This window comes from Lonchura striata, chromosome Z (assembly GCF_050655825.1).
Source record: "Lonchura striata isolate lonStrDom1 chromosome Z, ASM5065582v1, whole genome shotgun sequence".
Taxonomy (NCBI): domain Eukaryota; kingdom Metazoa; phylum Chordata; class Aves; order Passeriformes; family Estrildidae; genus Lonchura; species Lonchura striata.
The window spans coordinates 12,824,350-12,847,420 of NC_140740.1; positions in this window are offsets into that span (position 1 = coordinate 12,824,350).

Below are 23,071 nucleotides of genomic sequence, written 5' to 3' on the forward strand. Positions count from 1 at the left end.
ACAGATTCATATTCTAAATTTCAAGCTCTGTTGTACCAAGACAAACAGACTAAGAGATCAGGAGAACTAAAAATACATTCTTGAGATGCAGAGAAAGGCAAATATTAGACTGTTCATTAACTTATCCCTTACATTCCTAAGACATTGCATTTCAGCACTTTTATTACAGCTTCCCTCTGGTTCATATAACAATCCTATTAAACAACTAAAACAATTGGAAATAACAGCAAAGAAAGCACGTCAAGAAGAGACACCACGTATCAAAACCATGCAATTAAACAAGGCATACTGGTACAAATGTTTTCTGTTCACTACACCCATCTCTGCACACAGAAACACAGTGCAACTCTTCCACTTGTAGCTGCTAAAGCAATAATCTAGATGAAAACCTTGCTTTTAAAAAAAAACCCAACATTTCGACCAAAGTTTGTCTTTCCGTGAACTCTTCCATATTCAAGAAATCAAGAAGTCTGGACAGTAGTCTCTTAAGGACCAAATCTATTTTGTAGAGATGAAGAAGTAAAAACTGAAATTTTTGATTTATCAAGCACATTAATTTCTATAAGCAGAACAGACAACCTCATTTTCTAATATAGGCATTCTTATGGCATCACAGTAACACTGACTCTTCAACCCCACCTCATAGTTACTTCTGTGAAGCCACATTTCAAAATGTGCTTCCAAAAAGATTTGGCTGGAACTGGCTCAAAGATTCTAAATTAACACAACACAAGGTGGACATCTCAATGTGCATGATATGACTTCCCAAATTCCTCACAGCACCAGTTATAAAAGACCTTAAAAGTAAGGAAAATTAATGCATTTGTTTGAAGGTGTCTGTTAGGACACCAGAGGGGACAGAGCAGGAAGAGGTTTGTTTTGTCACTGGGTTGCAGGTGGTTTCGAGTGGTGTCGATGGACAAGTCCAAATCAGAACACATGCTGAACGTACCAGATTCAACAGCACAGGCACTTCCTCGCTCTGTCCTTGGCAGGAGCTCCGCACGTTCCTTATTTGTGACGGGAAAGCGCTGAATTAGGCTCCGAACGGCGTGTTTCGTACAGAGAGCCAAGTCACAAGTCATGACTGCGTGTGCCTCTGACACATCCTTCTTCCTTACAGTCAGGTATCGATTGGCTCCTTTTCTGTCAGGGGGAGGGAAAACTTATTTTAGGAAAAAGGAACCTACTCTAGGTTAACTTTTTTCTGTCAGGGTATGAGATGCTAAGCAAAATCTTTGGAAAAAAAACAGAAATCACAGTGAGAACCTTTTTTAATGGAGCCATTAAATCCACAGAGTATAAAATCATGCTGTCCCAAAATGCATGTCACAAGCTTTTCCAAGCATGCATACAGCAATGAACAAAGATGCTCATATCTGTAGCTACTTTTACACTTTTTTCTCTAATACTTTTCCTTGCAGCAAGTTGAGGATGTTGAAAACATCAATCAGGTTATCATTAGTCTTGAAATTCTATCATCTGCACCAAAGAACTGAAAACTGTACCCCGACTCACCCTTTGCTTTTAGATACCAGTCCAAGAGACTGACAGAGCCGGTGAACAAATGCTCTTTCAGTACTAGTGAAGCTAGAAGGAAATTCCATCTCTAGAATGATAAATAATAATGAAAAGACAGTAACAATGCAACAGGCAGTAATCTTGACAACTCAATGTTACAGAACCACAGAATTGTTAGGATTGGAAGGGAGACCACCCAGTGCAACCCCCCTGCAGGGTCACCTGGAGCAGGTGACAGAGGAACACATCTAGGGTTTGGGATGTTTCCAGAGGGGGAAATTCAATGCTTTCCCTGGGCAGCAGTTTCAGTGCTCTGCCACTCTCAAAGGAAAGAAGCTCTCCCTCATGTTCAGGTGGAACTTCTTCTCTTTGAATTTATGGCCATTGCTCCTTGTCCTGTCACCAAAAAGCCTGCACCGCCTTCCTGGGACTCATCTCGGAGATATTAATATGCATTAGTGAGATCCCCTCTCAGTCTCCTCTGGGCCAAACAGGACCAACTCCCACAGCTCTCCTGATGAGAGACCTCCATCTCAGTGGTCTCTGCCGGACCCGCTCTATCAGCTCCCTGTCTCCGTGCTGGGGAGCCCAGAGATGGACACAGCACCCCAGCCGTGCCTCACCAGGGCCGGGCAGAGGGGCAGGATCCCCTCCCTGACCCGCTGCCAGCGCCCTCCCCACACCCGCAGCTGCCCCCGGGCCGGGCCGTGCCGCGCACCCGCCTCGTCCCCGCTCCGGAACCGCTCCAGGGCCAGCTGCGCCGCTATTGCCACCACCTCGTCCACGCCGGCGGCCCCGAGGGGCTCGGCCCGGGCGCGCACCGCGGCGGCGGCAGCCCCGTCCCCCGCAGCCCCGCCGGGCTGCCGCCGCGGGACCCGCCCGTGTCGCGACATGGCCCCGACACGGCCCCGCGCGGCCCCGCACGGCCCCGACACCGCCCGGACCCGGGGCCGCAGCCGCTCGGCCCGAGGGCGCCGCCGGGGCGGGGCGGGGCCGGCTGGAGCCGCCCGCAGCCGAGCCGGCCCCGGCGGGAGGAAATTGGCGCTTGTGCCGCCGCTCGGGGGGCACGGCTGCCCGAGGAGCGCGCTGCGCGTGTGGCTGCGGGCAGAACGCGGCCCTGCTCCCTGTCCCGTCATGAATTACCTGCTTTCATGGCATGGTGTGAAACGGAGCTGTGGCGAGGGTCATCTCGGGCCTCAGCCTCCTCACTCGGTAAAGTGTTGCTTGCCCTGCTTTTCCTGCTGTCCTTGGACTCCACGCTGAAGACACGAGCTAGAAACTTAACCAAATCCACTTGGGCCTGACACAGGCCTCGGTACTGAAGGCTGCTGCTTCGGAAACATCATTAGGTCAGAAGGAGAGTACTTGGAAGAAGAATAAGCTACTACTCCTCAGTTGAAATGGGCAATTAAATAAATAGAAAATAAACACTCACTGTCTGATGTAGCTAGCTGAAAAGTAGCTCTTAAGCGACCTCCAGCAAGGCTTTTACAAAGCTAACTTCAGCATAATTCTGCACTGAGAGATTACACTGGAGCGGAACAATTGATCTGTTCTAAGGTTACTTTAATTTTTTTTTCAGTTTTTCAGTTCAGGTATCTGACTATGTATCTTCAATCAAAGTACAAAATGCTAGTTCCTCATAGCTGTTCCTGTGACGTTCAGTACTGCCACCTCAAAGCACATCACAGTTATGGAAAATTAAACACGCCAGCTGAATAAGATGAGCATTCCTCTTATCATCCTTGGTATCAACAAGGAAAAATGAGAGTTCATAACTAATTTGAAAGAGTCACATCTTTACTTAAGCACCCAGATCTCTTAACAGTTTCTACCTCTTAACAGCATCAGCTTGCCTTCCTACAGACAAAAAGCCCCATGATTCTGAAAAAAGATTCCTCGGCTCAATTCTGCTCTCAGTTTGCAATCCTGTAAATACAGCAGTGCACAGAGGTAACTGTTGGGTTAGGGCTCATCTGTATGGCTAAATGGTGTGAAGCCTGAGTGCATCCTGCATAACAAATTCCTTAATACATGCCCTTCTCTTTTCATTGCTTTTTTGACTCTCCAATGCTATTAGAAGGGTGAAAAAATAGGAGAGTGTGGTCAGGCATGCACTGCCTGCTGCAGCCCTGCTGAATACTGAGTCACAGTCTGCACTCAGCATATGAATGAGCAAAGAATTGTGCTTGACCAAGCTCTTAGACATGGAGATTGTATTCTTTATAGGTATTCTCCTAGTAAAAATTACTAGCTGTGGATTTTCGTATTTGAAATAACAACCTGTAAGTATTTAAAAATTCTGCTTTCATGATTGGCCTCAGAGATACCTTCTGGCTAATGTTTACTCAAAACAAATAACCCCTGGAATAAGAATTATTTTCTTGTATTAACATACGTCAAATGCCCATGTATTTTTTATAAGAAGAATTAAGAGGCAGCACAGTTTTACGCAAAAAATACATCTGCATGTTTAAATACAATTAGGCATTCTTATTTTACCTTCCCTAGAGTCACTTTTGCTGACTTCTTTTCAGTTTGCAGAACATTTTCTCTCTTGTAAACACTCTTATGTTCCACAAAATATGCCAGTTCTAAGAGAAAAAGAACTGCAAAGGATGTTAGTGAAACAGTAGTATTATGCACTGTGTTAGACTGTGTCAGGCTTGACTGTAAAATAATTAGTCTTTCTGGTTTTTGTTTGTTTGGGATTTTTAAAATATTTTAAGTGGTGTAAGACTTGCTAGCTGTTGAAATATGATGCAAGGATCACTGGTAAGCCAATTCTTCAAGATCAAGTTAATGAAAGAGCACAAGATATATTTATCTTTTCAGTTCCTTGAATAATAATAAAAAAAAAAAACAAAAAACAAAAAAACAAAAAGAAGCAGAAAACCCATAAAAAACCCAAAACAAACAAACAAACAAAACCCCCAAACAACCCAAACAAAAAAGGAATTCCAGTATGCAGGGGTTTAAGCATTATGGTACATTTGTAACCAGACAGCTGTTTGCTGCTGTGATCATTAATGATCCCATGAAGTAAGTTATGTATTTATACAGATTTAGGGAAGTAAGGCTGATGTCAAATTATATTGAGAGATATTTGTTTAATAAATTAACTGCAGTGAAAATGGGCATTTCTTGCTTTACTGCACACTACTGGATACACTCCTACGTTGATAGTTCCCCAGACCTTTGGCTGCTGATCCGGGTGATTGCCACTGCCCCCTTTCTGTAACCTCTCCTATCATCCGCTGACGCATCATTTCTTACTTTTCTGTCTTTTCCACTTCCACTTCCCTTACTTCACTTCTATTTATTTTTGAGACATCAAAGAAAAGGCCTTTTGATCAGTTCTGTCTTGTTCTGTCTTTGTAAAACAATCTCTCTCAGGTCCTCACTTGCCATGGTCCAGAACTTGAGCTTTGTCTCTACAAATCCATTTCCCACATCACTGTTGAACTGAACTGAACTGCAGCCCTTCAGTGCCCTCAAGGCATCCATAGTATTCAGCAATTAATCCAGAATGAAGGCTGGGAAGAGCACGATTCCAACAGACATTGTGTCTCTCACTGCTTCCATTCAGGCATTCGCAGGGCCACTCTGGCTGCAGCCTGAACTCTACTGAGCGAGAGGCCACGGCCGAGAGGATCAAGCCAGGCCTCTCTGGTGCTGGGCACAGCCTGTTCCTGGCAGACCTTGGTGCCAGGCACGGAGAGGATGTGACTTGTGCACTGCTTTGTCACCACCGCTTCTGCCTGGGCTGCATCCAGCGGTGGGCACACAGGAATCCCTCGTGCCCACTCTGCAGGACACCCATAGAGACCGTCAGGCTTTCTGAGCACGCAGACGAGCATCAGGACACAGCCGGGACTGCCCCGGAGCAGCTGCCAGTGGCCACCGGCCGGGCAGGGAGAGCTCCCGGCTGCCTGGATGAGAACAGCCCCATGGCCCTGTGGTGTCCTGTGCAGCTGTGCCACAGGGGACACTGTCCCCAGCTGAGCAGGGCCCCTCAGGGCCGGAGTTCCCGGGTGGCCTCCTGCCCGAGGTGTGGGCCCGACTTTTCCGTGGACAGCCGCAGCTGCTGGAGCCCCTGCAGCGCTGGCTGCGCCGGAGGCTGGAGGGGATATTCCGGCTCTGGTGGTGGCTGGTTGAGGCCGCAGAGAGCTCCATCCTGCACGACCTGTGCCTCAAGGGGCTGAACGCCGAGGTGTTGGTGCAGGGGCTGCAGCCTGTCCTCGAGCAGCACACGGCTCCACTGGTGCATGGCACCATCAGCATCATGGTGGGCCAGTGCAGCGAGGAGGCCCAGAGGCTGCTGTGCTCTGGTGCCTTCAGGGATGACAACAACAGCCCTGTGGCCAGTGCCAGCTCCACCACCTCCAGCAGCTCCCAGAGCAGCAGCTCCTGGATGGGGGCTCCTGTCCATGGCCCCGAAGTCTGTCATGTGGAGGAGGAAGCTGGTACATCGGAGGCTGCTTTCCCTGGGGGTCCCAGCTGCCCCCCACCTGTGCCAGTCTCCGTGGAGTGGGACTGGCCCCAGGAGGAGCCATGGCAGGAGGTGGTGACAGTGGCAGATCCCTCTGCCCAGGGCAGCAGCTTCAGCCCCTCCACCCCTCTCCTGGGCTACAACCGATTGCCATGGGCACCCTTGCACCCCATTAAGAGAAGGGACTCAGCCCCTAGGACTCTCCCCAGCCCTGCAAGAGGCCAACCCACTGGCAACTCTAGCAGGGCTCTCACAAATCTTTACTGAAGGAAAAGGGAATAAATGGTTATTTCCCACACACGCTTTCTCCCTGTAGGGCAGGAGTGACAGGAGTGCTGGGTCAACTTCTAGCTAGCCCCTTCCCTGACCATGCCGAGAGTGGCCGCCCCTTGCCTGGATTGGCCTGGTGGCAGTATAGCAGGGCTGCTAGAAAGCTGCAGCAGTGAGGCTGCTCCCCCAGAGCACGAGCTGTATCTGCAAAAGGGTCGGGACAAAGAACAGGGAGGGGTCTTCCAATGGTTTCTCAGGGAGGTTTATTCCAGGAGAAGGGTCAGGGAAGGAAAGACACAGAACAAAGGTGTGCACCAATTTATATACAGGGGAGGGTACAAGGGGAGGTTACAGACTTTCTCAAATTTCAAGGAACCTGGGGAGGAGCAGAAGGTAGGGATTACAATGCTCAAACCCATAGGGAATAACAGGGGAAGAGTACAGTTTGAATGAACCAGTTAGGTCTTAGGGGGATACAAGATTGACAGGGAAGGATCTGGAAGTAAAGACGGGATTATACTGACAGACAAAGGAGGAGGGCAGAGTTACAGTGATGGACATGGAAGGTACTGGAACAAAGAGCATCTTTGGGGAGATGGACAAGGGAGGTGAGAGGATAGGCTTCAAGGACAAACCATCTGCACAGGGATAACAGAACCAACTTATGGAAGAAAAACACACTACCACCCCGGAGAAGCTAAAGGCAGAATGGACAGCTCAGGCAGCTGATCTTGATGCAGGACCACGCTCTCAGACCAGGGTGGGATTAAAGATAATTTTAATGACCATACAATGCTTGATGAGGGAGAATATGTGTTAAATGGAGTAGGCGAATTGGGAATCTGTACTTTCTCACTAACTCAGCGAATGAGGAAACAAAGAGGGCAAGATGAAATTGTGAGTTTAGGATAAAAGAGAGACTGCGACTTCCAAAAACTCAAGACACATCCCACAGAGTTATGGCCCAGTGGATTCTCTCCCCTTATTCATATCCTTATTTTTCTATTGACTTTGGCATTGCCATGTTGTTTTCCCTCACATGTCCTCACTTCTTCCTCTTCTCTGACTAGAAGAAAAACTGCTCCTATGGGGTACCATTGCCAAAAAGTTTGACTAATTCAAAGTTTCTTGCAGGATGTCACAGCACCAAAATGTTGATCTCATGTAGGCTCTGCTCCAGGGAACCGCTCATTACATTTCTGCTCCCAGCCACGTGGCCCTGCCACCACCATGGGGGCAGTGGTGGCCACTTCAGGGCTGGCACTATTGAACACCTCTCTTTATGTGGATGCTGGGAAGGAGAAGCTGCTGCCATCGCCCCCCTGCCCTTCTGTCCACAGTGCGGCTGGCCAGGAGCAGCCAGGCAGAGAAGGCTCACCACAGGTCGTGCCAGGATGGCAGCAGCCGTGGCAGCTCATCGCCACGTGCTGCACCTGGATGGCCCCTGGCAGCAGTGCCTCGCCACCCCTGGGAAAGAACCACACATGGGCTGTTTTGCTTTTGTTCTTCAACATGTCATCACAGAGATGTTACAACCTCTCTAATTTGCCCAGCAGCATGTCCCTCTTCAGAGCCATCCCAGACCAGCTCGGTCGGACATGGTGGAAGCTTCTAGCAGCCTTCCAGAGAAGCTACCCACATGGCCCTCCCCTGCTACCAAAAACCAAGCTGTGCCAAATCCAACACACCCAGGTGCCTTTTTCCAGCTCTGTCTTGTTCCTTCTTTACTTCCTGGGATATTCCTAAAAACAAAATCTTCAACAAAGTGATTACAGCCCATTGCTCAATCAAAAGCTTAGCAGATCTTGAGGGCTGAGGGCCCAGGTTGGACAGTCATGAGCCATCATAAACTGAAATGAAGAGTCATCACCATCTCAGCAGAAAATGCCTTCAGTAGCCAAAGCAGCTGCCAAAGGGCTGTTCTTTACTGATCTCCTTAGGATCCATTGTGGAAACAGCCTGAAAGATTGTTCAGCACATTTAGGATTCCTAGGAAAAGCAGGCAAAAGCTGTACACGCTGGGAGCAATAGAGTCCTTTTGAGAGGAGACACCAGGTCAAACACTGGGAAATAACGACCATGAGGAAGAAATGAGCAGCTGGATCTCAGGGGAGGCAGTGCCACAGCCTGGCTTCATTAGTGTGTGTGTAGATCAATTTTACAGCCCATACTTGAATGTATGTACATATCAATTAAAATAAATACTTTTTAAGAAGAAGAAATCCAAATTCCAAATCGCTTCAGAATTTGAATACATTTCTGGAATAGAGTTTTCTATGTGTTTCCTGTGATGTTTGAGCCAAGGCAGGATTAGAGCTCTGCATCCCAAAGCCCCATTCAGGAGCCTAACCAAAGTGTTTGGATTCTTGCAGGCACAGCAGACGCTTCAGCCCCCAGCGCTCCACCCGGCAGTGCTGGTTGTGCAGCGCTGAGGGCATCCAGCTCAGCACAGAATGCACCTGGGGAAGGGGAATCACCACCAGTAGATCTGGGCCTTGCTGCTGAGAAAATGATTTGGGAGAGCAGAAGATCCCTGCCTGAGAAGTCTCCTTCTGTTCAGGAACCTGCATTGGACAGGGATGAAAGAGGCTGGACTGAGAGCGTTTGAATGCTGTTGCACGGCTGAGAAGCAAAGGCTTCTTCAGTTCAGCTGTGAATGGACAGGGCAGGATTTGCTTGGTAAAAGAAGATTTCCTAAAGAAGAGGGAATGAAAAGGGGGATAGCCCTTAAGTGAGGATGAGAGGTGTTGGCCAGGTTTGCGTGCTCATTTTCCTGGGGAGAATCCCTTCTGCAGGGGCCTTTGTGGTAAGGAAGTGGAAGCTCTGTAGGTTCTAAGAGGCTTTGTTTGATGGGAAAGAAGAGAAGAGTGCCTGGAGAATTGCCACTGAAGGCAAAGTGTCCTGTGCAGGGAGGGGCATGCGAGAGGTGCCTCTGTTCCAGAAGCAGATGTGGAGATGTGGGGTCTGCCTCTTTTGGGTGGGAAGGCCAAGGCAAAGCAGGGATGGGCTGCAGCTGCTGCTGCTGTGAGAGCTCTGCTGTACCTGTAGGTGCTCCCAGAGCCATGGGTGGGGCTGGGCTGGAGCTGCAGCTTTCCTGTCCTCTCAGTAACCTGGTGCCTGCAGTCCAGTTTCCATCTGGGAAATCCTCAGCTGGGCAAACTGGCCCGTCTTGCTGTCCATGTTGCAGAGCTCAGTCGCCTTGCTCTTGGGCATCTCTGTGGGAAGAGATGTATGTTCCCATGCAGTCCCTGCCAAGCTGTAGCCTGGATGAGACTGCTGTGCTCAGGGCTGTGGAGGGAGGAGCACATCCCTGTGCCAGGAGCTGGCAGGACTCCTTCCTTAGAAGCCATCTGTTGCCTTCATGGGAGACAACGGCGACCTGGTTGCAAGGAACAGCACGGCAGCCCAGTCTCCCCTGGGCCACTCGGGCTAACGACATACGCAGGACACCAATGTGGTGGACGGTCGAAAAGCATTTATTATCTTATCTCATGGGTTTAAATAGTCTTGGGGGACTCTGCTACGTCAGGGGGGGTTGGCAGGGTCTCTAGGGTTAGTCAGGAGTGGAAAACTACTTGGTTAGGTGTGGTTACATTCTTTGGGGTAATGGATAACATGTTGCAGGGTGAGAGGGGGATGGGGGTCTTTCTTTCCGTCACATCCCGAAATCTTCCGTTCGCCTGTCCCTATCTACTACACCATCCCATGTGTTCAGTGTCACACCCATGTCCAACACTGTCAGTTTTTGGACTGTGTTTGAGGAGTCAAATCTTTTTGACTATTGAAGGGCTTTGGTGCCCAGACTTCTTGTTAGGAGCAAGGGATTAAGAGTGTGAGCCACAGAGTTTTTGGACCAGGTGTTCTGTGTAACTGCTGAGAAGGGTTTCTTTCTTTCTGTTTCTGTTTCAAGGGGAGTGTTATTGTTGCCCCTGAGTGTTCAGGAGAGGAGCCTGTGGACAGAGCTGCAGCAGAGGGAGCTTTGCCTGGCACCCAGAGCTGCTGGAACAATTCCCACAAGCCTGGTGAGGACAGAGCCCCTGAAGGAGTCAGAAGGAGGGTAATCTTCAAAATGGGCTGATGTTTCAGAAACTTTGTTTATTGAAAATCCTCCTCTATAATCCATTCTAGGAAACTCATCAACAATCCTACTCCATAATCCTACTCTACAATGCTATTCTACAACTCTTCAACAACCCTACTCTACAATGCTATTCTACGAAACTCTTCAACAACTGTACTTTACAATGCCACTCCTCAACCCTCCTCTACAATCCTATTCTACAAAACTCAACATTCCTACTCCACAATCATACTCTACAATCGTAATCTACAAAACTCTTCAACAATCCTACTCTACAAGCTGTCTCTACAATTCTATTCAACAGAACTCTTAAATAATCCTATGTTACAAAGCTACTCCACAATTCTCCCATACAATCCTATTCTACAAAACTCAAAATTCCTACTCCACAATCCTACTCTTCAATCCTATTCTACAAAACTCTTCAACAATCCTACCCTACAATCCTATTCTACAAAACTCTTCAACAATCCTACTTTACAATGCTACTCCACAATCCGCCCATACAATCATATTCTACAAAACTCAATATTTCTACTCTACAATCCTACTCTACAATCCTATTCTACAAAACTCTTCAACAATCCTACTTTACAATGCTACTCCACAATCTGCCCATACAATCATATTCTACAAAACTCAAAATTCCTACTCCACAATCCTACTCTACAATCCTATTCTACAAAACTCTTCAACAACCCTACTCTACAATACTATTCTACAAAACTCTTCAACAATCCTACTTTACAATGCTACTCCACAGTCCGCCCATACAATCATATTATACAAAACTCTTTAACAATCCTACTCTAAAATCCTACTCTACAATACTATTCTACAAAACTCTTCAACAATCCTACTTTACAATGCTACTCCACAATCTGCCCATACAATCATATTCTACAAAACTCAAAATTCCTACTCCACAATCCTACTCTACAATCCTATTCTACAAAACTTTTCAACAACCCTACTCTACAATACTATTCTACAAAACTCTTCAACAATCCTACTTTACAATGCTACTCCACAGTCTGCCCATACAATCATATTCTACAAAACTCAAAATTCCTACTCCACAATCCTACTCTACAATCCTATTCTACAAAACTTTTCAACAACCCTACTCTACAATACTATTCTACAAAACTCTTCAACAATCCTACTTTACAATGCTACTCCACAGTCTGCCCATACAATCATATTATACAAAACTCTTTAACAATCCTACTCTAAAATCCTACTCTACAATACTATTCTACAAAACTCTTCAACAATCCTACTCTACAATACTACTCCAGAATCCTATTCTACAAAACTCTTTAACACCCCTACACCACAATCCTCTACAATCCTATTCTACAAGACTCTTCTACAAAACTATTCTACAATCCTACTCAAAACTGGTTGTGGAGATGACACCTTGTCTTGGTTATACATTCTTCCCTCCTGCATCCTCTTCAGGACAGTGATGAGTGGTGCCAGGATGGACACTGGCTTGGCTGATGTTACAAATGGATGCTGGCCAAGGGGAAAAAAAAAAACAAAAACAAACAAAGAACAGTGAACCATCTCCTTCCAAGTTTAGTGCTTCAAATACTCAATCACGATTCCTCTGGTTCCTAGAAAGACCTGAAAAGTAAAACAATGGGACCATCAGCTGCTCAATTCTCATGTGCAGGATCTTGCCATCACAGGCAAACCCGGCCCAGAATCCCACTCATCCATTTATTCTGGTTTCTCCATCTTGCTGGGGTTTTTGCCCTGCCAGTGCTCTAGAAATGGTGCTTTCTGTCCCTGGAGTTTCTTCCTTTCAAGAAGCTCCAATGACTCCCATAGGTCCCTGTCTTGTGCTAGTTTCCACAGGCACACAGAGCAGTGTCTGCCTTTCCATGCCCTGCCCCTCCTGTGCTGCATGGCACCTTCCTTCCCAGCAGGGTCAGCCGAGTGGCGCTGGGTCCTGCAGTTCCCTCTCTGCCACACAACCTGGCAGTCAGCCTGGGCCAGTTCCCCTCTGCCTGAGCGTGCCAGGCAGCAGATGGGGCTGGGACAAGTCCCTCTCAGCTCTCCCTGTTTGTGTGCCAGAAACCTCTAAGGGTGGGGTGGGGGGCACAAACCAGGACCCCTCAGAGGCTCACAGTGAATCCCCCACAGCCCCTCCTGCCCACAGCCAAATCTCTCCAGAGTGCTCTGCCAGGACTGGCAGCCGTGGCTTCCTCCACCACCATTTCATGTCTCTCTACAATGCTCTACGTCAATTCTTTTGCTGTTAGGTAAAACAGGACATTACAGAGCCCTGCCAGCCCAGCCCAGTCTAGCACTCCTCAGCATTTTCATTTGAAGAGCACCAAGAGTGGAGGTGAGGAGGAAGGGGGCTCATCTGAGGCCTCGGACCTTGGTGGAGGAGGAGCCCATCCCTCGCACACTGTTTCACCTCAGCCCCTTGGCATTTTACCTGCAGCAGCTCGTTGGCAGACCAGCGCCGCTCCTCGTCTCTCTGCAGGCAGCAGCTCAGGAAGTCACGCAGCCAAGCCAAGAGGAGCTTGGGCTGCCGCAGCTGTGGCGTCCCTGCTGTTGCTATCAGGAATTTAGTCTGGAGAAACAGGAAACACAAGGCTACACCTGCTTCTTTCCCATCTGTAACTGCCCTCCCAGAAGCCATTGTTTAACCTCTCTTCTTCAGTGGCAGTTTCTGCCCTGGCAGAGACCCAGAGATGACTGTCCTTTACCAATAAAAAACCAAACTCTGATGCAGCCACAGCTTTGCCATCATCCCGCAGATCTTGCCTTGGCAGCCAATTTCATTGATTGACCTAGTTAGTTGGGAACTACATCAGCAAAAGCACATTTGCTTCTCTGAGGATTCACACCAGTTTGGCAGCCTTTTTGGAAGGGTGACTTTGTAATACTAACTAATTCCAAGGATTAGGACATGAAAGGCATCTCTGCAGTGCTTGTGGGTCCCTTCAGCCCGGTTGCCATACAACAAGACTCATCAGGTTTTTTGTCTGTTATTGAAAACAATGGTAATTGAACAAAAAGAAAGGAAATCCATCAGTTAATCCCCAGGTAAGGAAACAAATATTTATAATCTCATATTCCACACAGACACATTAAGGTGCATGCACAAATGTATGGGGATGAAAATGCCTGCTTGGACACACAGGAGCCACCTGCATCTCTTTCTGTCAGCAGTCTGAAAATTTCAGCTTCCCTTATGCAGCAACAGAAAAACTTTTCCTGCTCCGAAGATGGAGAGGTGCCATCCCTGTGGACACCCTCTGCTCATTTAGCTACACAAGTCAATGCATGAATGGAAGGCCTATCCCAGAAAATGCCAGGAAACAAACAGGAGGTTTTTGCAGGCTCTCCCTCTCACCAGGCTCCGGCTTGGTGATGTGGAGAAGGTGGCTTGGGCTATGAGAGAAACACAGTCACTAAGTGTTTCAGCAACACTGCACAAGAAGGAGAAGAGACTCTGTGGCCCTTGCAGCCTCATGTCCATGTTCCAGGCATGTTTCTCAGTGGGCAGAAACTGCACAGGGGATGAAGTTCCTCACTAAAACCACTCTTTTAGAAGCTCTGTTAGGTTTGGCTTTCTTTCCTTAATTTCTGGAAGGACAGCACCAATTCTAAGATGCTTGTTTCCTTTTATTGTGGCCATCTACACAGACCAAAGAACTGGAACCACTTACAACCCAAAGGAAAATATTGCCTGAGCACGGGGTTTGTTTGCATGTGGTATAGCTTGAGTTCCACACTGATGCAACCACAACTACAGCAGATGCTGATGTGTTGCAGGGACATTTTAAGGACGGGACCTTGGTGGCAGTAGTTCCAGCAGATGGCAATGGGATTTTGTCCAATGGCATGCAGAACACAGGGCAGGTGAGAAAGACAAGCGGGATCAGTGAGTATTTGCTCCTTACCGTGGCAGGACTTCGGCTCCAGTAGGGAACTTTCCGTTCTATCATTTCGATTCCCACAATTCCAAAAGACCATATGTCCACTTTGGGGCCATATGGTTGACCCATCACCACTTCAGGTGCCATCCACCAAGGAGTCCCGGCTACCGAGGACGGTCTATTCTTCTCAGGGCTGAGCTCAACAGAGATGCCAAAATCAGCTGAGGGGAAAGCAAAATACTGCTTTTATTTGAATTCTGTGCAATTAGGAAACCAAGCAAAAGAATTGCCCAGTAGAACTTTGAGAATGTGCTGTTGAATCTCCTGGACAACTGTCCCTGCTCTGTTTCCTCAGGATTTTAGCCAAATCCCCACATTTTGTACACTGCCTTCAGCAGTGGCTTTTGTTCTATGGAAGCTTTAGACTTGTTGCTCCCTCCCTCTGCAATGGACACACACAGAGCAACACCCCTTTTGACTGCTTGTTCCTTGTCATACCTCTGTGCACCTTGCAACCATGTCATCAGCTCAGAGCGGGGGGTCCCCGCACTGCCACCAGCACCATTCCTGGGGAGCTGGCAGCCACTCAAAGCAGCCCCTCACCCCACATCCCTGAACGCTGCACCTGACCAGGAATATACTGACCCAGCTTGACAGAGCCGTCAGTTCTGAGAAGGATGTTGTCGCTCTTCACGTCTCTGTGGATCACTTGGTTTGAGTGAAGAAAAGCCAATCCTTGCAGGCACTGAGAGAGTCAACAGAACCAGGAGGGACAAAACCAGTGATTTCATCACACCAGAAAAGAAACAGAGACTCTAAAAGGTTCCCATTCCCCAGGAGAATGGCGAGTAATGGCAGAACACAGTGCCATTGAGAGGAAGAGCTGCTGCTCCAACACTTGCAGAGCAGGACCTTTCTAAGGAAAGGCATGTCACCTTTTGAAAGAGCAACAGCACCTGCTGTTGTAGACTGTCCCCCTGCAAACCAGCCAGGATGACTGCTGCTGCAGTGGATGTGCTCAGAAGCAAAGAGCATTTTAGCTGCACTAGTACCCTTTTTAGCTGAGGACTGAGAGAAATGAGTCTCTCTTTTTTCCTTTGCTGTTCATTTCAAATCCTGCTATCAGCACCTTGCTTCTACAAGTGAGGAATGCAGTGAAGACAGGCAAAAATTTAGGGAGGCAAGATGGAGAACAGCAGATACAAGAGGCAGAGTGAGAATACAACAGCAGGAGATAAGAGTACAAGAACTGAGTAGAGTGAGTGCAGGGGCACTCCAGGCATTTCACTGGAGATGCTTTTACATGCCCATAGCATACCAGCAACGCAGAAGCAAAGTTTGGCACATGAAACCTCTCCTGTTCTGAGCCCCTGTTTCCCAGCTAATCCTACCCAAACCCTTGGAAGCACAGGTGGGCTTGCTGACCTCCCGACTGATGACTGCTATCTCGATTTCAGTCAGGAAGGTCTTCCTGATGACATCGTTCAGAGCGCCTCCATCCATGTACTCCATGACCAGCCAGAGTTCCTCACCCAGAAGGTGGCTGAAGGAAAGAAACAAGGGCGTGAAGATAAACATGCATGGCTAGGTTGATTTTTTGCTTCCGGGCTTCTTGTTTCCAAGGCCCTTTGTGACAAGGACAGAATAAAAGGAATAGACATTCCCTCTTGGCTGTGCTTTGTTTGCAATCTGTGCAGTCTCAGGGAGAAAGGCACAGCTGTGAAAAAGGAGATGTCTTAGATGGCCAGCAAGTGAAAAGTGTGGTTTAGTAAGAGCCCAGATCAAAAGCCTGTCACGCGTGGTGTTTCTGGAAATAAGCACCTAGTCTTCCTGGCATGCATAGCAAAGAAAAAGAGGGGCAACAATCCAAGGGAAATCCACTTTAGGATGGTTCATCATTCAGCATTGAAGAAACTTTAAAAAATCAATCCCAAAAGAATGTGGAGGCAGTGAACTTAGAATGTATTAACTTCGTACGATACAGCTGATCCAGGTTTTGAATAATTTTGGAATAATTTTCAAACTACGTGTGCCAGGGAAGACTCATGCAGACAAGATGCACTCTCTTCTCATCCATTGCAGATGAGTAGAGAAATATTAATACATTATAATTAACAGCTCTACTTTCTAGAAGTGTCCAAAGTGGATTTTTAACCTCTCATGTTTGCAGTATGTACATGCATATTCACAGGATAGGACCATGACCACTCACCTGTCTAAATAATTCACAACACTGGGACTCCTATGCTTCTTCATGATTGTGATTTCATTAACAGTTAGTTGCTTCCTCTGCCGTCCCTTAAGGCTTATTTTCTTTATGGTCACCTAAAATGACACTGAAAATCAGTAACTTGAGAAGTTGGTGTCATGAGACCACAAAGCACATGGAGCAAGTGATTTTGCAATGACACAGTTGAGCTGTGCCAAATTGCCTTGTGATTAGGCATTGCAGTAATTAGGAAATGACATTGCAATAGCCCATTTCTCCACTCCCTTGGGGGCCAGTTACAGGACATGTGGCCACTGAGGTTTTGCTGTGAACACTTGGTGACACTGGTGTCTCAACTATCACCCACAAACCTCTGAGCCCACTCCCTGCTGCTTTGTATGGGATTCAGAAGAAGTAATCCATGCCTTAATACTCTGTGGCTACATCTTGGGCTATGGGCAGGGCTTCGAGTTTCTAGGGATGCCTTGCAGATCTCTCCCTATGTGCAGTTCCCAAGTGCAGCACTGCAGGTGGCTAAAGAACTACCAGTAACTTTCAGATGTATTTGCTGGCAACCAGAAGTGAGAATTCAGGACTCTGAAGCTGTAGCCCCAAAGAGCAGTGAGATGCTCTAAGGCACCACCTTTGTTTTAGCAATTGAGAGAAAGTGAGCACATCCTTCTCTGAAATGAACTGCTGCCCTGCGTGATTTCCTTCTGGCAGCTGAAAAGGACAAAGACTGTCTCCAATGTATTTTGCAGGCTGGTACCAGTCTGTGTTTCTTGTGCCTCTTCAGCACAGCTCGACCCAAAGCTCCAGCCACAGCTGCTCGCACCAGAGGGGAAAGGCCTTGAGTGCAGCAGAGTCTGTGGGGGATGTTGACATTTACCTCTCCTCCTGTGGCTTGGTTGAGTGCTCTAACCACAGATCCAAAATGCCTAGAAACAAAACAGAAGCAGAGAAAGGAGAAGCTGTTTATTTCTTAGAGTGAAAGCCGGCCCACACAGGAGATCTCTGCTGTAAATGCCTAAAACCTGCAGGATGCAGGAGGGCTCTGCCAGAAGACAGATGATGCATTTTCCTTTCAAGTGCATGGGCAGTGCCTGGGCTGGTTGCAGAAGCACTGGGGTTTACTGACTCAGCTCCTAAAGGGAATTTATTCTTTCATCTTAGGTTTGAGTTTCTAAACTCTGTGGTTCCTATTCTGAGCATGGAGTATTTCCTTCCACAGACCATGTGAAAGAAATGTTCCTGGGAACTGTTATCTCACAGCTTTGAGAGGGGCTAGGTTGCCCTTTCAGGCAAGCAAGATTCTTCTTTATTCATTAGTGTGGCAGTGTGGTTTTGAGACATACAAAAATACTGAAGAAATTAACACAGAGCTGTCCCACACTTGAGAGACAAGGAGATCTTCCAGGTCCTGCTCCTTGATGTAGGCAGACTTTGGCAGCATGGAGATGTCTCTGACAATGCCTTCTGAGCACCCTCACAAGTTCTGAGGAGCACTGAAGAGATGGGACAATCTCCAGTGTCTGAACATGTTTGCAGCTGACCTGACTTCACACTGGATAGATATTCCAGTGGAACTCCTGATATACCAGTGATATAGCAGAAGAACCCCTGGCCCATGGTTGTGTAGAAGTAAGTGTGGCTGGACTCACCCCTTGCCAATATATTCCATTTCAGTGTATTTCATCTTGGGATTTTCCACGTTCACCATTTTCCCTGAGGGAAACAAAATGCAAGATGCTCACTTTAAAGCAGAGATCCCAGCTTCCAGGAGATACAAAAGGCAGCCCCAGTGTCTGGAGGCAGTCAGCTAGTTGCAACAACAGCAACAACATCAACAGGACAGGCAGCCCTGCAGTGCAGATGGCTGGCACAGAGACTGATTGTGTAGAGCCCTTGGAAGAGTTCTCTTGACAGGAAACAAAGCACAGGGAGATGCATTCCCAGGAGAGGAGCACATCTTCTCCAGCTTTCAGCCAAAACATTGCCCAAACAATGCCTTTCCAACTGTAATCCAGAGCAGCTCATGCTATAACCAATGTCGACAGTGCTTTCAGCATCGGGACCCTCACCCTTCATGAGCAGGCTGAGCTCACAGACACCCATCTTGGGGCTAAGGAAGGTTCCAGCCCTGTCCCACCAGCCCTCAGGGACATGGCAGCGACCACAACAAATGAGTGCCTTTACCTCCTGGCTTTCTGGATCCACACTGGAATAAAGTTGAAAATTTCTTTTTAACCAGGCTAAACACGCCCTTAGAGCTTCATCCTTTTCCTGATGGCTATCAAATGCTAGCTTTACATTGTTTGCTCTCAGAACTGCGTTCCTGATTCCTTTTATGTTCAAAGATCTATACTCTCTCATACTTTTCCTCCCTGCTTCATTATTTGGGTCCCAATCCGCTGGTGTTAGGGGCATTTTAACCTCCCCTGGGGGAACATCTGCAGGGTTGCCCGTTCTATTTTCTTTCTCCCACACTTTTATTCCTGCAATTTGTATTAGCTGCATCTCCTCAGGAGAAAATAAAATCCCAATTATTGCATTTAATTCTTCACAGGTATAGATATTAGGGCCTAGAATTGATCTAGCTGGTCTGCAATTCCAAGGGGATCCTCTACCAAGGTCTTTATTTCTTTCTTAAAATTTCTGACCTCTGAAGCTGTCAATGGGGCATTCACAAATCCTATTCCCTCATTGGCTCCTCCCATGGGAACTTCCCTTAGGGGAACACAGACTTTCTGCCCTTTTGGCTCCTGAGCAACACTCTTTCATTTTAAACCAAGTTCTAATGGTGGGCTATTGGACTTGCTGTTTCAGCTTTACCACAATTACAACCTTGAACTCTATTTCCTTGCACACTATTCTGCCAATCACTATTCACTACTGATCCCTCTCTCCCTTCAATCTTTGTTTCATTTATGTGTCTTGGAGGTGTTAAGACAACACTGTGTAAAGGAGGTTGATTAGCACTGGATCTGAGGGGGTTTGGAGGGTGTGACGAAACATTAATCCTGGAGTCAGGGGTTATAGCCACCTGACTTGGGGTTGTTAATGTACTTCCTATTGATGGTGTGGAGAGAATATGGGGAGGAGTCTGAGAGGCTGAAGGGGTAGGTTGGACAGGAGGAGGTATTGAAAGAGCAGGTTGGACGGGAGGAGGTATTGAAAGAGCAGGTTGGACGGGAGGAGGTATTGAAGGAGCAGGTTGGACGGGAGGAGGTATTGAAGGAGCAGGTTGGACGGGAGGAGGTATTGAAGGAGCAGGTTGGACGGGAGGAGGTATTGGAGGAACAGGAGGTGAAGAGGGTGGAAGATAATCCAAAGGATCCCACTTTCTTGTGGGTTCTTCCCTTGCGTCTTTAACGCCCTTAATGTCCTTTGACACTTTGTACACTTTAGCTTTTTCCTCCAGGCTATTACTTTCTAACCAGCAACTTGCATACTTATTTTCTTCCTCACTCACACTCTCCCTCCAATTCACACATTTGTTTGAAGCTAAACACAGCCACCTGTCCTTTGAACCATACCAAGGCCAGTAAACTGATCCTTCTTGGAGAGCTTCTTTTGGCCATATTTCCATGCAATATTGTATCATCTTTATTTTATCTAATCCTTTAAACTATATATTTGAAATAAAACAATTAGAATATATAATTTTTTTATTTATAAACAATCAAATTATAATTAATGAATTGAAACAAAACAATTAAAAAAATAGTCAGAAAAAAACAATTAAAATAAAATTTTTGGAATACTTTTTACTTTTATTTTTTTAAATATATGAACAATTGAATAAAATAATTAATCAATTTAAATAAAACAATTGAAATAAACCATTCAGAATAAAACAAATAAAATAAAACAACTGGAATTGAAATAGCAACTTTAACCTAGTTTAGATTTAAATGAGAATAGTTAAAAATCAGATAATTGAAATAGGATAAAATAATTAGTAGAATAGAAACTGAATAATTGAATTAGAATAACTGAAGTCACAACTGTCAAATTTAAATAAAATAATTAAATGGAATTATTGGAATTAAATAATTAAGATGGACAAATTTTGTCTAGTAAAACAATTGAATAAAAGAACTCATAAACGGAAAGAAAACAATTAAAATGTAAAATCAAAATAAAACTATACTATTAAAGTACAAAATGAATCTAACAGAAACAACAAAATAAAACAATGTGAATAGATTACAATAAAAAGATCAATCTAAATATTACTAGTAATGATCCAAAATACCAAATTACAATTCTCATAATTGAAATGAACACAATGAACAAAAGTAATGGAATAATCCAATAAAACAATCTATAGAAACAAAAAGAATAAAAGAACTCACTATAACTGACCACAAGATTCCAATCACAAGTAAGTCACACATAGAAATAGATTATGTTTCTTATAGCTTGGTGATCAGGATCACAAACTTGAGCACAACTAACAAGAAGGCCCCCAAGCCCTCTGTCCACCTTAGGCCCCCTCGGCCGCCTCCTTCTGCATCAATCAATGCCTGCCTGTCACCACTGCCCCTTCCAGGAGGGCCCAGCCCCGCCACAAAGTGGCTCCTCTGAGCCACCACTGCCTCGCCCCCAAATGGCACCTCGGAGCCCGCAGCACCACTCACTCCAAAATGAAGACTGAACTTTCTACTTATGCCAAAAATTGGAAATTTGTACCAATTAAATGCGTTCAAGTAGTCTTGAACTCAAACATAAAAATTTAGCAACTTATAATTTTTAATGCTTCTACCTTCAAACTAACAGTACACTAAACAGAAATACTCTCTCTCTAACTAAATGCTTTTAAGTTCATTCTCCCTGTCCGGTAAGTGGTCTGGGGACTCTTGGCTACCACCTCTCCCCAGAACCTCACTATACCGGTGCTCCGACCTTCTACACACACACAATGAACTCAGTGGGAAACAGTTAAACAATAACCATTTGTATCCCCAAATAATCAGCACCTAGAAAGCAATTATACCAACAATTAGGTGTACTAGGTAGTCCTGGACTCAAAAGTAAAAACTATGTAACTGAAGTACCATGCCAAAGGAAACAATAAATTCCCTATGGGAGGCAGGTTCTACTCTCCCTGACCCTGGCTCGCCGCGCTGGGACGAGATCCCAGCTCCGTCTCCAGCTCCCGATGAGCTGAACGGCCGCCCCGAGCCGGCCACTCTCACCTCGAGTCACCAGGCCAGGAGGATCCCCCTAACTCCCCTCGCCAGCCGAAACCAGGTGCGTCCACCTGCCCAGCCCACCCCGTGCAGGACCAGGTGCGTTCCCCGCCCCGAGCGCCCGGCCCTGCCGAGAATTGGGGTCCTACCCCCCTCAGCCGGGACTCCGATCCCCCCCACCAAAAAGGAGGACACTCCTCTCAACGGTGGCTCCCTGTCGTCGGTCTCCAGGTAGGAGTATTTACTACCACCGACGCTGAGGTCCTCCTTCCACGTAGGAAGGACCTTTCCAGGCACTGGGTTTCTGGGAACCCACGGGAGTCACCTTTAATGCCTTTGGACGGTCTTCCCAGACCCACCCCTGGGAAGCTCTGGGCACTCAGCCCTCCGTGGCCCTGTTAGGGGTATCCCCTCACTCCGAGGCGTTCCCTGGGTGCTCTTGGGACCGAATCCCTCAGTCCAGCCCAGCCCGGTGGTCTTGGGGATGGCTGAGCCCTGAGGGTACCACACTCAGTCCTCTGCCCTCTCGCTTCCTTCCACTATCGCTCCGGGGGTCTGGCCTGCCGGCCCCGTCTCACTCACACACACTCCCTCCATTCGGGCCGTACCCTTCCGTACCCTCCGTCCCCCTCGCACACTCACCCAAGTGCCGCTCACCCAAGTGCTGCGAGGACCTCTCCTGCTGCCTGGAAGGCGATTCTAAGTTGTTGAGGCTTCCAGCCGTTCCTCGGGATCAAGCCAGCAGCCCCTCTGTGCATCCGACCTAGTCCTCAGTAATCCGGGCAGCTGAAATCAGCTGGGTGCACCTCCCAAATCCAAGTCCTACGCCGGACCCGCCTCTGGGTGTGGCTTTCCCGGGCGAGGCCCCAGTTGTTATGGACAGCCTTAAAACTTTAACAAAAAAAGAAGGCCATTTAATTAAAAAAAAGTAAGCCTGTTTGTTGCAGACAGAACAACTGGAAGCCAAAGCTTCCAGCTAGTCCAGAGACTGTTTCAACTACTTAGTAACTGTATTCCTAGGAACATTTCCAAGCACACCTGCTCCCATGAAAGACCCGGGCGTCACACCCCCCAGGCCTTTTAAAGTCTCTCTCCTCTCCTGATTGGCCGCTCAGGATCCGTGCTGTGATAGGTCTCTTTTCCTGTTGCTGATTGGCCCATAAGTTGGTGCAGTCTTGGCCAATCATTTTGAGATTCTCGCCTCCTATTGGTTGGCCTCTCCTCCAGTCCTGATCCGAGCTGTGGCCGTGTTCCACGGTGCAATACTTCTGGAAGCTTCTCTGCCCCCCTCCACAAAGATTGGCATCTCCTCCCTGGGTCCAGTCCCCTTTTAGCTATACACAGCAGTATTGATACAACTAATCACCTTGCTTTGCGCCCACAACACCCAACCCTGCA